The following is a 15504-nucleotide window of genomic DNA, read 5'->3' on the forward strand; positions in this document are numbered from 1 at the left end:
GTACTTGATCTATCCTTTATTCGAGATTTTCTTTCCCTGAAATCAGGCTCAGCCTTCAACATGTTATAAGCACTCCAATTCACAGGTTCTATTTTACCCTTCCGTTTCTCCTTCTCTCTCTCCTCCAACGGTGACCTCAGCATTTGCAACTGCATGTTACTAAAACTTCCTTCCTCCAGAAAACCACATTCCTTGATTTACATTTTTAACTGCTTTACAGAAACTGGGCCATAATTATTTATCATATATTGTATTTTTTCTTGACCATTCCGAGTTGTCTGTCGACCCTCTTTTTGTTCGCTCTTGTTGGAGCCGATTTTCATGGATATTGGAAAAGTGAACATCTCTCTCTGTCTGTCTGTCTGTCTGTCTGTCTGTCTCTCTCTCACGATACCATAATCTCCTCTTTGCCAATATAACTTGTTTTTACCTGTCGAGGTCCCCTCTCATTGGTTGCGACCGCCTCATTGCCTTGGTTTTCACAAACCAAGAACCCACGTAACCGGTACAGCTTTGGCGACTCCAACGTGGCACATGGTGGCTTCAAGTCTATACCGACATTAATCTTGCTGTCTCTTAAACTCTCTCGAGACGGCAATCCTTTCACTTGAGTTTTACTCGAATATCGCGTGAGAGTTCACTGGTCCCGCTTCCTGATTCATTTATTCTCTTCGAACGAGTCTCCATGTCGGATTACTTTAGCCACAACTCTTACCCCGACCCTATTCGATTCGGAACGCGACTCTGGAGCGATCCACTTATCCCTAGTTCTCTCATGCAAAGGGGCCAATTCAGAGCTCGAGATGGAGTGAAAGACCTTCAAGGCAGTGGCGCGTACACCTCCTGGGAATCTTCAAAATCTTACCCAGTCGCAGGGTCCCAGGCGAGCCCCCAAGTTTACTGCCGTGGGATTTCAATCGATTGGACTCAAATGCCACCAAGAGCAAAGGAAAAGTTTAATTTTGAAATTTGCAGAGTGGACCCGACACATTTGCAAGACGCCTCATAAAATGGACGCCTGACGGTTTTCACATATTCCCTTTATACTATATATCGCCTTGCCTTATCACACCTCAAGCCAGGAACCTGGATCAGTCGAGTTCCTTTCCACACATGGAGTTGCTTTTTCTAATTCATGGACTGCAGATATAATAGATTATTGGCCTTGAGAGTCAGCTGAAAATTAGGTTGAACTTTACATTTTTTCGGTCTTTTTGCAAAGTTAGGTCCATACTTCTTTGTTTCAAACTGATTTCACAAGAAATGATAATTTTCCATTACAGGGGATCAGGCTGACAGTGACTGAATAAGTGTGATGGAGTGAGGATGATAGTGACACAATGAGGGTGAGGTGTCAGCGTGGTAGTGATGCAGACTATGTGAGTGGATCAGACCGATATGTACGCAGTTTGGGGGGGGTCAGAGTGATTGTGATGCAGTAAGTCTGAGGGATCAGACCGATAGTGACGCAGTAAGTGTGAGGTGGTCAGGGTGATAGTGAAGCACTTCGTGTGAGGGGTCAGTGTGAGAGTGACGCAGTAAGAGTGAGTGGTCAGTTTGATAGTGACACAGTAATTGGAGAGAGATCAGGCTGAGAGGGATGCAGTAAGTGTTACTATGTCAGGCTTATCCTGACGCATAACGTGGGAGAGGACAGGGTGATAGTGACGCAGTAAGTGTGCAGGGGTCAGGCAGAGACTGTCGCAGTGAGTGTGAGACAGTCAGGGTGATAGTGAGGGAGTAAGTGTGTGCGTTCAGGCTTGCAGTGACACAGTAAGTTGTGAGCATCAGGCTGATAGTGGCCAATAAAAGTGAGGTGTTAGGGGAATAGTGACGCAGTAAGTGTGAGGTGTCAGGCTGTTAGTGATGCGGTAAGTGTGAGGGGTCAGTCTGATAGTGAAGCAGTAAGTGTGGTGGGGTCAGGCTGATAGTGTCACAGTATGTGTGCGGGGTCAGGCTGATAGTGATGCAGTAAGTGTCCGTGAGTCAGAGTGATCCTAATGCAGGAAATGTGAGGGGACAGGGTGATAGTGACGCAGTGAGTATGAGGGGGTCAGCGTGATGGTGACGGAGTAAGTACGAGTGTTCAGGCTGATATTGATGCAGTATGTTGAGGGCGTCAGGCTAATACTGGCCAGTAAGTGTTAAGTGACAGGGTGGCAGTGATGCAGGAAATGTGAGGAGTCAGACTGATGGACACGGTGAAATTGTGAGGGGTCAGGCTGATAGTGATGCAGGAAGTGTGCGAGTGTCAGGCTGATAGTGACGTAGTAAGTGTGTTGGGAGCAGAGTGATAGGAACGCAATAAGTGTGAGCGGCTCTGGATGACAGTGACAGGTCAGTATGAGGGGGAGGATGGTAGTGATCCAGTGAGTGTGAGGTGTCAGGATGACAGTGAAACAGACTGTGTGAATGTGTCATTGTGATGGTGACATGGCAAGTGTGATGGGGTCAGGGTGACAGTGACGCAGTGAGTGTGAGATGTCAGTGTGATAGTGACGCAGAACATTTGAGGGGCCAGGCTTATAGTGACGCAGTATGGGCAAGGGGTCAGGGTGACAGTGATGTAAATGCACTCACAGGGCCAGGCTGTCGTAAAGCTGTAAGTGTGAGTGTCTCAGGCTGATAGTGATGAAGTAAATGCGACGGGGTAAGGTGGATAAGGTTGCAGTAAGAGTGCAGGGGTAGTGCTAGAAGTGACGCAGTAAATGTGAGTGTTGAAGCTGATACTGACGCATGAAGTTTAAGGGGATCAGTCTGATCTTGACGAAGTATGTATGACATTGTCAGGATGATAGTTACGCTGTAAGTGTATGGGGGCACAATGATCTTGATGCAGCAAGAGTGGCGAGTCAGGGTGATAGTGACGCAGTAAGCATGAGTGGGTAAGTCTTATAGTGACGCAGTATATGTGAGGGAGTCAGCCTGGAAGTGGCGCAGTATGTGTGAGATGGTCAGGCTGATATTGATGCAGTCTGACCCCTCACACTTACTGTGTCACTATCAGCCTGACTCCATCACATTTATTGTGTCAGTATCAGACTGACGCAGTTGGGGTCAAAATGATAGTGACGCAATAGGTGTAAGCGGCTCAGGATGATAGTGACACAGTGGGTGTGAGATACCAGTGTGATAGTAAAGTAGTAAGTGTAAGTGTAAGGCCCTCAGTGTGATAGTGCCACAGCAAGTGTGGGGTGTCAGGGTGTAAATGACGTCGTAAGTGAGAGAGGGGCATTGCGATAGTGAAGCAGTAAGTGTGAGGGGGTCAGGCTGATAGTGACACAGTCAATGTGACGGGGCAGTGTTTTAGTGACAAGATAAGTGTGAGGCGTCAGTCTGATACTGACACAATAAATGTGATTGAGTCAGGCTGATAGTGATACAGTAAGTGTGAGGAGTCAGACAGATAGTGACACAATAAGAGTAAGGATTCAGGGTGATAGTAACATGGGAAGTGTGAGGGCGTGACTGAAAGTGACGCAATAAGTGTGTGGTGGTTAGGCTGATGGTGACGCAGTAAAAATAAGGCCGACAAGGTGAAAATGGCAAAGACTGTGTGAGTGGGTCAAGGTGATAGTGACGCAGTAAATGTGAGGAGGTCAGGGTGAAAGTGACGCAGTAAATGAGAGAGGATCAGAGTGAGAGTGACGCAGTAAGTCTGAGGGGTCAGACTGATATTGACGCACTAAGTGTGAAGGGGTCAAGCTGATAGTGACACAGTCAGTGTGAGGGGAGAGAGTTTTAGTTACACAGTAAGTGCAAGGCGTCAGACTGAAACTGATACAAAAAGTGTGAGTGGTTCAGAGTGATAGTGACGCAGTCAGTGTGATGGTGCAGAGTTTTAGTAACATGGTAAACGTGAGGCGTCAGTCTGATACTGACGCAAAAAGTGTGATGGAGGCAGGCTGATAGTGACGCAGTAGGTTTTAGGAGTGAGGGTGATATTAACATAGGAATTGCGAGGGCGTAACTGATAGTGACGCAATATTTGTGGGGCTGTCAGGCTGATAGTGACGCAGTAAAAATGAGGATGTCAAGGTGGAACTGGTGCAGTAAGTGTGAGGAAGGCAGATGGACAGTGACGCAGTAAGTGTGAGGGGTTCACGTTGATATTGAGGCATGCAATTGTGAGGGGCTAGGTTGATAGTGACGCTGTGTGCCGGCGGGTCTGGCTGATAACGACGCAGAGAATGTGAGTGTCTCAGTGTGACAGTGACGCATTACGTGTGAGAGGGTCAGGGTGATAATGACAGAGGAAGTGTGAGGTGGTGAGTTTGATAGTGATGCTGTAATTGTGAGCTTGGTCAGCGTGATAGTGAGGGGCTCAGGCTGATAGCGACACAGCAATTGTGAGGAGGTCAGGGTAGTAGTGACGCAAAACGTGTGAGCGGGTCAGGCTAATAGTGATGCAGTGAAGGTGAGAGTGTTGGTGTGCTAGTGACGCAGTAAGTGTGAGCCGCTCAGGATGATAGTGTCACAACATGTGCGAGGTTTCAGGTAGACACCCATGCAGTAATTGTGACGTGTTCAGGGTGAAAGTGACACAGACACATTGAGGGTGTCAGATTGAAAGTGACACAGGAAATGTGAGGGGACAGGTTGATAGTGACACAGTAAGTGTAAGGGGTCAGGCTGATAATGATATATTAATTGTGATGGAGTCAGGATAATAGTGGTGCAGTGAGTATGAGTTGTCAGGGTGATAGTGACACACACACGGTGTGAGTGGGATAGAGTTATAGTGATGCAGCAAGTATGAGGAGGTTAGAGTGATAGTGTGCAGAGTCTGACTGAAGGTGACGCAAGAAGAGTGAAAGGTTCAGGGTGATCTGGACGCACTAAGTTTGGGGGCTCAAGGTGATAGTGATGCTGTAAGTATGAGTGGGTCAGTCTGATAGTGACACAGTACATTTGAAGGGATCAGGCTGGGAGTGATGCAGTCAGCGTGAGGGGGTCAGGCTGATATTGATGCACTAAGTGAGAGGGTATCAAGGTGATGGTGACGCATGAAGTGTGAGCAGGTTAGAGAGAGAGTGACGCCGTGAGTAAGTGGGGTTTGGCTGATAGGGATGCAGTAGGTGCGCATGTGTCAGGGTGTGAGTGATGCAGGAAGTATGAGGGTGCCAGAAGTATAGTGACGCATCAAGTATGAGGGGGTCAGAGTGATTGTGACGCAGTAATTCTGAGGGGATCAGGGAGATACCAACGCAGTAAGCATGAGGGTGTCAGGCTGTTAGTGACGCTGTCAGTGTGAGTGCCTCAGCCTAATAATGATGAAATAAATTTGAGAGAGTAATTCTGCTTGTCAGGTGATAAGTGTGAGTGAGTCAGGCTGGTAGTGATGCTGTACGTGTGAGTGTTGAAGCTCATAGTGAAGCAGAAGGTGTGAGGTGGTCAGTGTGATTGTGAGGCAGTAAATGTGAGAGGGTCAAGATGATAGTGACATAGTTAGTTTGAGGAGGCAGTGTTGTAGTGACACCGTAAGTGTGAGGCGTCAGTCTGATACTTACATAATAAGTGTGATGGAGTCAGGCTGATAGTGACACAGTAAGTGTAAGGAGTCAGGGTGATAGTAACATAGGAAGTGTAAGGGTGTGACTGATAGTGACAAAGTAAGTGCTTGGCAGTCAGGCTGATAGTGACGCAGTCAAAATGATGGTCTCGAAGTGAAAGTGGCGCAGTAAATGTGAGGGCGCCAGATGGATAGTGATGTAGTAAGTTTGAGGTGTTCACGCTGATATTAAGGCGGTAAGTGTGAGGGGTCAGGTTTATAGTGATGCAGTAAGTGTCGGCCGGTCAGGCTGATAGGGATGCATTCAAAGACCAAATATCCAAGGCTCACTGTAGCGCTGATTAGTGAGACTTCTCAAGGCTAAGACAAAAATCAATAGTTCTCATCCTGGTCATAAATCACAATGCTTCATTTTAAAATTCTCCTCTCCTGCTTCTAGATTCACCAATGAGGGAACAAAATTTAATTGCACCACCCTGTTTATCTCTTCAAATATTTTGCAACTCTCAATGAGATTACCTCTCTTGTTTTGAAACTGTTAAAAAAGGCCGGATTTGCCCAATTAAAATTCAGAGGACTAACGTTCATCCATGATATCAAGACGAAACACCATTCGTGGTATTCCTCATATGGCATTAGTATCTTCCCTAAATTGAGGATTGTAATTCCTCATACTGTCGTCCAAGTGCGCTCGAACTGAGCCACCATACATTGGAAATAATGCTTCGTTCTCGTGCCCTGAAATCCTTCTGCAGCTTTCACAACAGACTTCTACAACGGCTACTAGACTGCAATGACTTATTAAAAACTTCTCCAAGATGCATTTCTAAACATCTGTACATCAGACTTTCTACTTCAAACCTTCGACAAATAATCTCCACACATCTCCCTCCTGACAAGTATGATAAAGTCAAATCGTTGCTATTTATTAGATCATGAGGGACATGGATAGGTTGACTCGTCACGGTGTTTTCCGGCTGGTGAGGAAGTCAAAATTTAGAAAACATCGGTTTACATTTAGAGGGTAAGGATTTAAAAGGGACGTCAGGGGCAACTTTTTCAGTCGTGTCCAGAATGAGCTGCCAGAGAAATTGTTGTAGACTGGTACAACTGTAACATTTAATGGCATCTGGATGGATATAGAGTAACGAGGTTTTGAGGGATGTGGGCCAAATGTTGGCAAATGGGACCTATTAATTTAGGATAACTGTCCACCATGGTCAAGTTGGAAAGAAGGACCACTTTCCGTGTTGTATTGTTCAAGGACTTGATGACTCTAGAACAACCGCAAAAACTTTGCAAATAATTCTGTCAAGACGATTTCAAGTTCCAAATCTTTGGTTAATCTTCCCCTTTTGCGCTCACAAATTCATTACCTGATGTCAGAACTTACGGATTAGTTGCTGGATCCATTCATGTAAATTGGTTCTGCATTCTTTCTAATTCCGATATTGTTTTTACGAATGTAGCTCGTGTTTATGGTCTTAGCATCAATATTTCTAATACCATATTTCGATGAATATTAAAACACAACAGCATATCTAATTTGGCACCAGATGATGAGCAATTGAGTCAAAATCGATCGGACGCAGTGAGACAATGATTCTCTCTTCGTGTGGTGTACATCCGTGACTCTATAATTCTACGAAGAATCATTCCCATATCTTCAGCTGTGTCAGAATCTAGTTTGCGGTGAAAGCCTGTCAATCTGCGAAGGTACCGTTCGTCTGGGCATCTGCAAAGGATTTGGCGAAATCTTTGGGTCTTGACAATTTGTTCTTCCAACAAATGAATTCAGTTATTTTACTATGAAAATTAACAGGCTTGCCGCAGCTGTGATGGCCGAGAGGTTAAGGCGTTGGACTTGAAATCCAATGGGGTCTCCCTGCGCAGGTTCGAATCCTGTTCACAGCGTAGAATCTTTTATAATTCATTTGCAGAATTTGAATTTCGTGGAGCTTGAGCTTTGCATTCAATCGAAAGTAAATTTTCAACTGTGAAGAATCCGAAGTAATTTCAAGACTGACCCAGTCATCTAATTGAATAAATTATGTGTCGAGACACAAAAAGCCACCAACTTCCAACACGAATCAGTGTCAACACATTTGTCGAACTATCATGAAATTTGGATGTTCGGGGGGTGGAATTCAGCAAAACAAGAAGCAATGCAATACATTTACCTGCAGGTGATGACATCTTTTTCAGGATCAGTTCAAAGTCAAGCTGAGAAAGTTCAATCTAATTTACAGCTGACTCTGAAGGCCAATAATCTATTATATCTGCAGTCAATGAATTAGAAAAAAGCAATTCCATGTGTGGAAAGGAACTCGACTGATTCAGGTTCCTGGCTTGCGATGTGAAAAGGCAAGGCGATATCAGCGGAGTAGAATTTTCTGGAAATATTAGAAATGGAATGTTAACGGTCTTCTGCTGTCCACATTTGTAAGAAACTGTGCATTAAGAACTGAAATTGAAAATTAACGATGAAAATCAGACTTAGCCCTCTGTTTGTGGTGTAGCATTGTTCAGAACAATTGGTTGTTGTTGAGGCTAAAATTGACCAAAATAATCGATGGGGAACTTATCCACGGCCTTCGTTGGAGCAGTTGGTGTGGAGAGGTCAGCTTGAAGAACCAAATGCCAATTATTCATCATGGCTGTCTGAATTGCTTAGTTAAACATACTCCCAGTTTAATGAAAAAAAGTTTTGCTATCAGAGCTAAATGTTTTCGTGTCAGCATGTTCAGATATGAGAAGACACTCCATGGAGTAGATGTGACTTAAATATTGACTCTAACGTCAGAGATGTTGACACATTTCTGCACCAGAACAGCACTACCATTGGGATCAAATCAAACTGAAGAAAGGACTAGTCACTTCGACATTTCCTGTCTGCAGACTCTGCCAATAGACCGTTCAGGCCCGATGTAGGAATAGGGCGTGGTGACATCTGTTCGCAAGTGGATCACTTCATTCTTGCTCACGATCCGTAAACCGTAATTCATTTTGAACTTCTTAGCCATCAGCATGGTAAGTGGTACATAATGCACAGGTTTGCTTCTCGAAAGAAAGAGCGAAATCTTATTCAATGCAGACGCAAATTCAAGTTGTCCCTGGTCGACCAGAAGACAGATGTCGCGAAACAAAGTGAATACAGAAAACAATCAATGTTTTCTGGGAGTCAAAAAGATGTACTGGAAGAACGGAAACATATATTTGGAACTAAAGTCACATACCACTTCCACAGACTAACGGTGTTCTTGAACCGTTATCTTAATTTGACCTTCATGTCCACCATTGCTGCAAAAATTATGTTAACAACTCAGAACTTTGTGTTCTTTGATATTCTCTCCTTCATGTTTCTCTTGATTTTAAAACTCAAACCGAGCAATAGTAATGCGCCCTACTTCATTTGCAAAGATCAGAAGAAGATCAATTTATAAGAGAACAGAAATAAAGCTACGTCTGTCTTTCGAGAGAAAACACAGTTACCATTTCGACTCCAAAAAGTCTTCTTCAGAAGTCTGCGCAATGAACTCGAAATAGTAGACCGAAAATGAAAAAAGATGCCAAAATGCCGCGAATACACCACCCGCAAGTGCCTCAAGTCCTACTCGAATATGCCGGATTACTACTATCAACATCAGTGGAGAACGGAACAAAGCTCATTCTGCAGTTGTCAACCTGTTATGACGTAGTTTGTAAAGTCAGAAATCTGATTCGGTAAAGAGCGGGATGAGAGCGGGATATAGGAAGTCTGAAAAAAGCAAGTGCGTGCTTTGCTTTGAAGAAGGTTGGCAGTGATGAAAATGGAAATTAACTACAGTAAGGGGGGCTGAATTAATACTCAGAATCGTTGCAACACACAGGGACGCAATTCTTTTTGCTAGGTTTCTGTTCTGCCATTTTATAATCACGACTGCTGTCGGGTTTGGTTTCCATTCCAGGCTTAGGTGACAGCCTGATGGAAGTTTGCACATTCGCCCAATTTCTGTGTGGTTGCTCTGGTTTGCTGCCACATTCTAAACATTTGCAGGTTATTTGGAATCGCCATTGAACGCACACGGTTACAGAGACAGTGATGTCTCTGTAATAGGAGTGTCTGGATAGGACGTACTTCAGAGGATTTTTGTGAACTTAAATAGACAGAGTGGGGTTAGTCTGCTGTTTCCTGGGTGAGCTACATGGACAGAGAGTGGTCAGGGTCTTCTTCCCTGAGGGAGATACGTTGACAGAGTTGGGTTAGTTGCTCTTACCTGTTTCAGTCACGCAGATACAGTAGGGTCAGTCTGCCTTTCCCTGGGCGAATTTCTTTCACAGAGTGGTGACAGTCTGCTCTTCCCTGCCTGAGTGAAATAGAAAGAGCGGGGTCAGTATTCTCTTCCCTCGATAATTTATGTTGACAGTCTGGCTTCCGTCTGCTCTTCCCTGGCGAGTTACATTGGTAGAGTGGGGTTAGTGTTCATTCATTGGGTGAGTGCCATAGACGGAATGGGATCAGTCTGCTCTTCCCTGAGGGAATTACATTTATAGAGTGGGGTCAGACTGCTCTTCAGAGAATGACTTATATTGACAGTGTGGAATCAGTCTGCTGAGTTACACTGAGATTGTGGGGTCAGTCTGTCCTTCCCTGGGTGAGTAACACTGACTGAGTGGCGTCAGTTTGCTCTTCCCTCAGTGAGTTACATTGACAGAGTGGCGTCAGGAGTGGCGTCTTTGAGGAGTTGACAAAAGTAACTCGTTCCCTACATCTTTGAGACAATTAGGGATGGGCAGTGAATCTTATCTCATTGAAAGACAACTGTGTCCCAGAAATGCATTTCTAATAATTGCATGTACTAATTCGACACTGCAAGCGGACGGGAATAACTTGAGGAGAGGTGCAGGGTAGAATAATTAAAGTCAAATGCACTGATGCCGAGGAGACATGACACAAGATGTGAATGTGGAGCTAATGGTGCAAGGCTCAGTGTCAGTGCTATTGGTTCAGCATTTATTTCTCACTGTTCGCAATGACTCACACACCACTGCTGTCAATTCACAACAATGAGCCTGTTCAGCTTGGTTTGAACATCCCTGCGTGTGTATTAACGTGGTTAATGGGACGTGAGAGGAGATGAGCACATCCTCTTTATTCTGTCAGTTTAAACAGAAGAAAATATCGGTTGGATGCCAATGCAAACGGATACTGTCTTTTTCTGTGCCTTTTCAGTAGAGCATGCTCAGCATTGAAATGTCTGCTTTTGCACAAGCAAAGTTTGATTGCCATTCATACTGAGCAACGCGAAAACAGAAAACGCGTTTTCGAATTCCTGTGATCAAGTGGTTCAGGCGTTGCACATATGGACGACAAATCTGGCTTTTAACGTGGCGCCGTGGCTTAGCTGGTGAAAGCACCTCCCATCACACTGGTGCCTGCTCATTGTATTGAAAGCTCGTTATTTCTCGCAAGTATTGTGTTGCTCATCGAGAAACTCAGTGTCCTGTTTGAATTGCTATATATTCTGATTTCGAGTTCCGGCTTCATTTTCCAGGTTTAAATCCAGTAGTGTATGTTGCTCTTTTTAACTACTATTTTAACCTGGAGATTCTTCTCGCAGTTCAACAAGCACTTCTGCTTCTCAACCTCGTATTCCCATTCCTTCATTCCCAGTTTTGTGGAAATTAAGTGGTGAGGCAGGAGACACTGCAGCATTCCCGGGGAATGTTGTGGTAATGGCACTGACACCACGACATGATCACCCTCAGTCTCTGCTGTCACCATTCATTTGTTGTACACCAACAGTAAATGCATCCTTGTTCTTCTTCAGCTATCATTTAGTTACTTTCTTTTCCTGTTGGATAAGGAATTCAACCTTAACTTCGAAAGGGTCTTTAAATTTTGAGGAAGAAACGTCTCCTTGCCTCAGGTCGAAGTGACAGACGCATTATCCAGAGAATATGAAACTACTTCGACCGACTCCAGCCAGGCGTCAGAAAGCCTCTCAGCAGTTCGAATCTCATACTGTCTCTGAATGTCACACTTCTCAAGAGCAGAAATGGGAAATGAGGGATATGGACAGCCAGAGAGTCGGAGAATGTGAAAAAGGCCTAGGAGGATACAGAGACAAACATAGAAAAAACGAAGACACATATTGAGGCAGACACTGAAAGAAACAATTCTCCATTCGGCGTGACTGCTAAATAACAGAAAGCAAAAGGAAATGTAGCCATTAAAACATAGCCTTCCACCAGCTCAGGAAAATGAAAATAGCATGACAGCTGATTAAGTCCTTTTAAGATTGTAAATTTGACGTTTGTAAGCTCAAGAGTGATTTTGATAAATATCCTGATTCGACAGGTAAGATTATCATTTTCCCAACAGTATAATCTAGAAATCTATAACTAACCTGTTTCCTGTCCATCTAAAAAAAAATATGTTTCTCTCCACAGATGTTGCCAGATGTAGCGGGTTTCTCTATCAATTCTCGTTTTTAGTTCAGCTTTCCAAAACCTGCATCTTTTTGATTTTTGATAACCTGGCACAAAACCAAGCATTACCAGGGTCGGACCAGTGGTCAGAAATACTGCTACCACGATATACTTGCACAATAAAACATTCATTCCCTGTCCGAAAATAGAACTAATGCCATGGCAGTTCTAGTTCCAAATCCCACCTACGACATTACACTGAATGAAGACAGACGCTCTTGCACTTATTCTCAATGAAATGGCTTTTCCCTTTCATTTCTGATCAGTTTCACTGCAGATTGTTTTCTACTCGTCTTCAAGTTTTGCAGAATGGGAAAGCCCATTTGGCCCATGGTGCAGTCTGGTTTAAAGACATTCGTCTATTCCATTCCCTGTTTCCAGCTTTGGTCCATAACCTTATGTCTTCTGATGTTTCCAGTGCAAATGGCAGTGAGGTTCTCGCTTTGATCTGAGATGACACAACAATGGGATTGAAGTTTGACATAGTCACACTGTGTTATTACCCACGTCGTGTCTCCCACAGAAAGAGACACACAGACACATTCCCCGAGAGTGGCAGAGTTCTCAGGATTTGACCAGCTCCTTGTGCTTCACTTCAGCTGTCCGCTCCAACATGCAAGTTCAACCGCCAAATGGCAGCTTTTGGTTAAACCAAAGCCAGTTCTACAGACAATGAGAGACGTTGCTCTGAGCTAGAATTTGAAGTGGACGAAAGAAACTGTAAATTCGAAAACCCAAACCCTTCCGTTCCTGACAGACAACAGGAATGGACGAGCACGCTGCATCCTTGCGATTTTAAATGCGAACCGACAATCCCCTAACTCGACGTCAGGCATGTTACCAATTCCGTCACTGACCCAAAAACCCAGGTTTGGCTGTGACAGTTTGTCTATAGGTAATGTAAACGTCCACATCAGGGAAGCAGCATTCACAAGGTGAAAAATCAGCAAACATAATCACCGTCACTGTTTCACTTGGAATTCCTCACTCTGTGAACCATTTCCTTTCACTGTACTTTCATATTTGAAGTTTTTTACATTCCAGAGCCTGAACTAATTCAGCGAGAAACCACTGGTCATTTCGAGCCCGTCATCCGGAATGAGGCGAGTTGAACGATGCCTTTCTTGATGCCAAAACATCAGCGCAGCTCAAAACGAGCTCGTGTTTGCATCAGTCTTTACTTAACTTGCTGCAGTATATCTGCTGAACAACATCAGATTATCACAGCATTGCCTTCTTCACATTGAAACCAAGGGTGATAATATGAACCGACTTGGAAACTTGGAGAGAGAAACACTGCTGACAAAGACAATTATGATGTGAAGAGCAGGCACTAGAGTTTGTACAGGTCCCAGAGGCTGCTGCAGTATCAATGGACATCCCTGCATACGAGTCTGATTTTGCATTGCCAGGAACAGGCTTTCGTTCCCAGTTAGGAGATGTAGATTTAATTCTCTTCTTGTGAATTATCCGAATGAAAACTAAATCCTGGCTGCACCCAGAACACACACACGGATCCTGCCAGAACAATTCAGTGATCGATATGCATCTGTCTGGAAGGACAATGGCACCAAATACAAGCGAAAGCTATCACAGCAATTACCCCTCCAAGGTTCTCGCGTTTCCCAGTTGAAAATATTTCGCTGTTCCTTCAATGTTACTACGTCTAAACCCTTGCCTCATGGCATTATGCCTGTACCCCGCAACTGAGGACATCCAGGGTTATGCGGAGTAACTCATAATCTCAATCTCTCGAGTAATTAGGGATTGACGGTGCATCCCATCACATTGAGCAATGACTTTATCCCAGTAATACGTTTCCTAAAGCTGCAGTTTCTAAGGGAACACTTGCAAGCTGTCGGGAATAAGTTGAGAAGTGGAACGGACGAGAGGAAAATGTGAAAGGCAATGATGACTGGGAGGCATGAGACAGCAAGTGAGTGAGGAGCTGGTGTTGCAACGTTCAATGTCAGTGTCAGTATTTACTGACCACTATTCACTCTGACTCACACACCACTCCTTAACAATTCACCGCAATGAGCCCATTCCTCTTAGTGTGAGTTTGCCTTTGCTGATATTAACACGGTTAAAGGTGCCCAAGAGGATGGATGGATCCGCGTTATTCTGTCAGTTTAAACAGTCTAAGTTATCAGTTTACAACAAAAGTAATAAGAGATTGCCTCTTCCTGTGCATTTTCAGTGGAGAATATCCAGCTTTGAACTCTCCTGCATAACCAGAGGCTGTTTTAAATTTACACCGAGTAACTGTGAAACACACAAAAAATGAGTCCGAGTTCCTGTGTTCGAATAGTCAAGTAAATGCACGCATAGTTTTGAATCGTTGAGCTTGGGCAGTCCCTCAGCCTTAGTTAGTGAAAGTTCCTGCGAAAAAACAGCCGAATATGGGATCAAATCCTGACATCTCAATGTTTATAGGTTTTTCATGAAAAACAGAGTTCCCGACTTCACCTGTGGTTCTGGTTGTGGTGGGAATTCAAATCAATGACTTGATCGAGGTTATAGTTTAAAGACAGCTCCTTCGACATCTCTGCTACGCTGCCACACAAACCCCGCAACCACGTTTTGCATGATTAGTGTTTCAGCATCGCCTCACTTCAGGCACTTACCCACACACACTTGCAATGGCCAACTTGGCGTAAGTTCGATAATATTTCTGAGGATGTTGCAAGGCTTACAGTGTTTGGATTGTAGCGTAAAGCTGAATAGGATGTGAAAATTTTCCATGGAGCTTGAGGGCTGAGGGATGGGCTTATAGAGGTTTATATTAATATGAAGGAGACGGTAGACTAAATGGTCAATGAATATTTCTTCCCATGGCAGGCAAGTTCAAAGCAAGGGAACACTGTTTTAAGGGGAGAGTGGTAAAATTTAAAAGGGATCTGAAGGACATTGTTTTTTTCACACCAAAAGGTTTGCGAGTTTGGAATGAATTGTCAGATTTACTGGTGGAGTCTGATATACTCTCAACATTTCAAAGGCATATGGATCTGTATACAGACAGGAAAGTTGAAAAAGAATAAACGTGAAAATTTGGCAAATAGAGCGTTTGTTTACGGGCTCAGCCACTCTGAGATGCTGCTGTGGCGAACACCAGTTTGAATAGGCACTCATCACTTGGTCAGAGCGTTGGGCTAGTTTTCTGGAAGATGGTTAGATTAGATTCCCTACAGTATGGAAACCGGCTCTTCAGCGCAACTAGGCCACACCGACCCTCCAAAGAGTAACCCACCCAGACCAATTTCCCTCGAACTAATGCACTGATCATTATGGGAAAATTAGCATGTAAAATTCACCTGCCCTGCACATCTTTGGAGTGTGGGAAGAAACCCACGCAGGCGCAGGGAGAATGTGCAAACTACGCACAGGAATCAAACGTGGAACACTGATGCTGTGAGGCAGCAGGGCTAACCACTGAGCCACGGTGCCGCCCTAAAAGGGGATGGAGAACGCAGCTAGCAACCCCGCAATCTCTCGCATGCAAAGCGAGTACTCTCCCATTT

At 44.3% G+C, this 15504-nt stretch overlaps 1 non-coding gene across 1 annotated transcript; it reads left to right on the plus strand.

Moving 5' to 3' along the window:
• Positions 1–7344: 7344 nt before the first annotated feature.
• trnas-uga (transfer RNA serine (anticodon UGA)) lies at positions 7345–7426 on the plus strand. Its single transcript has one exon. It is a non-coding gene; the product is annotated as a tRNA-Ser (tRNA).
• Positions 7427–15504: the final 8078 nt, after the last annotated feature.

The sequence above is a fragment of the Chiloscyllium plagiosum genome, unplaced genomic scaffold (genome assembly GCF_037043375.1).
Source record: "Chiloscyllium plagiosum isolate Xiang-an unplaced genomic scaffold, Cpla_swu_hap1 HiC_scaffold_38, whole genome shotgun sequence".
Taxonomy (NCBI): domain Eukaryota; kingdom Metazoa; phylum Chordata; class Chondrichthyes; order Orectolobiformes; family Hemiscylliidae; genus Chiloscyllium; species Chiloscyllium plagiosum.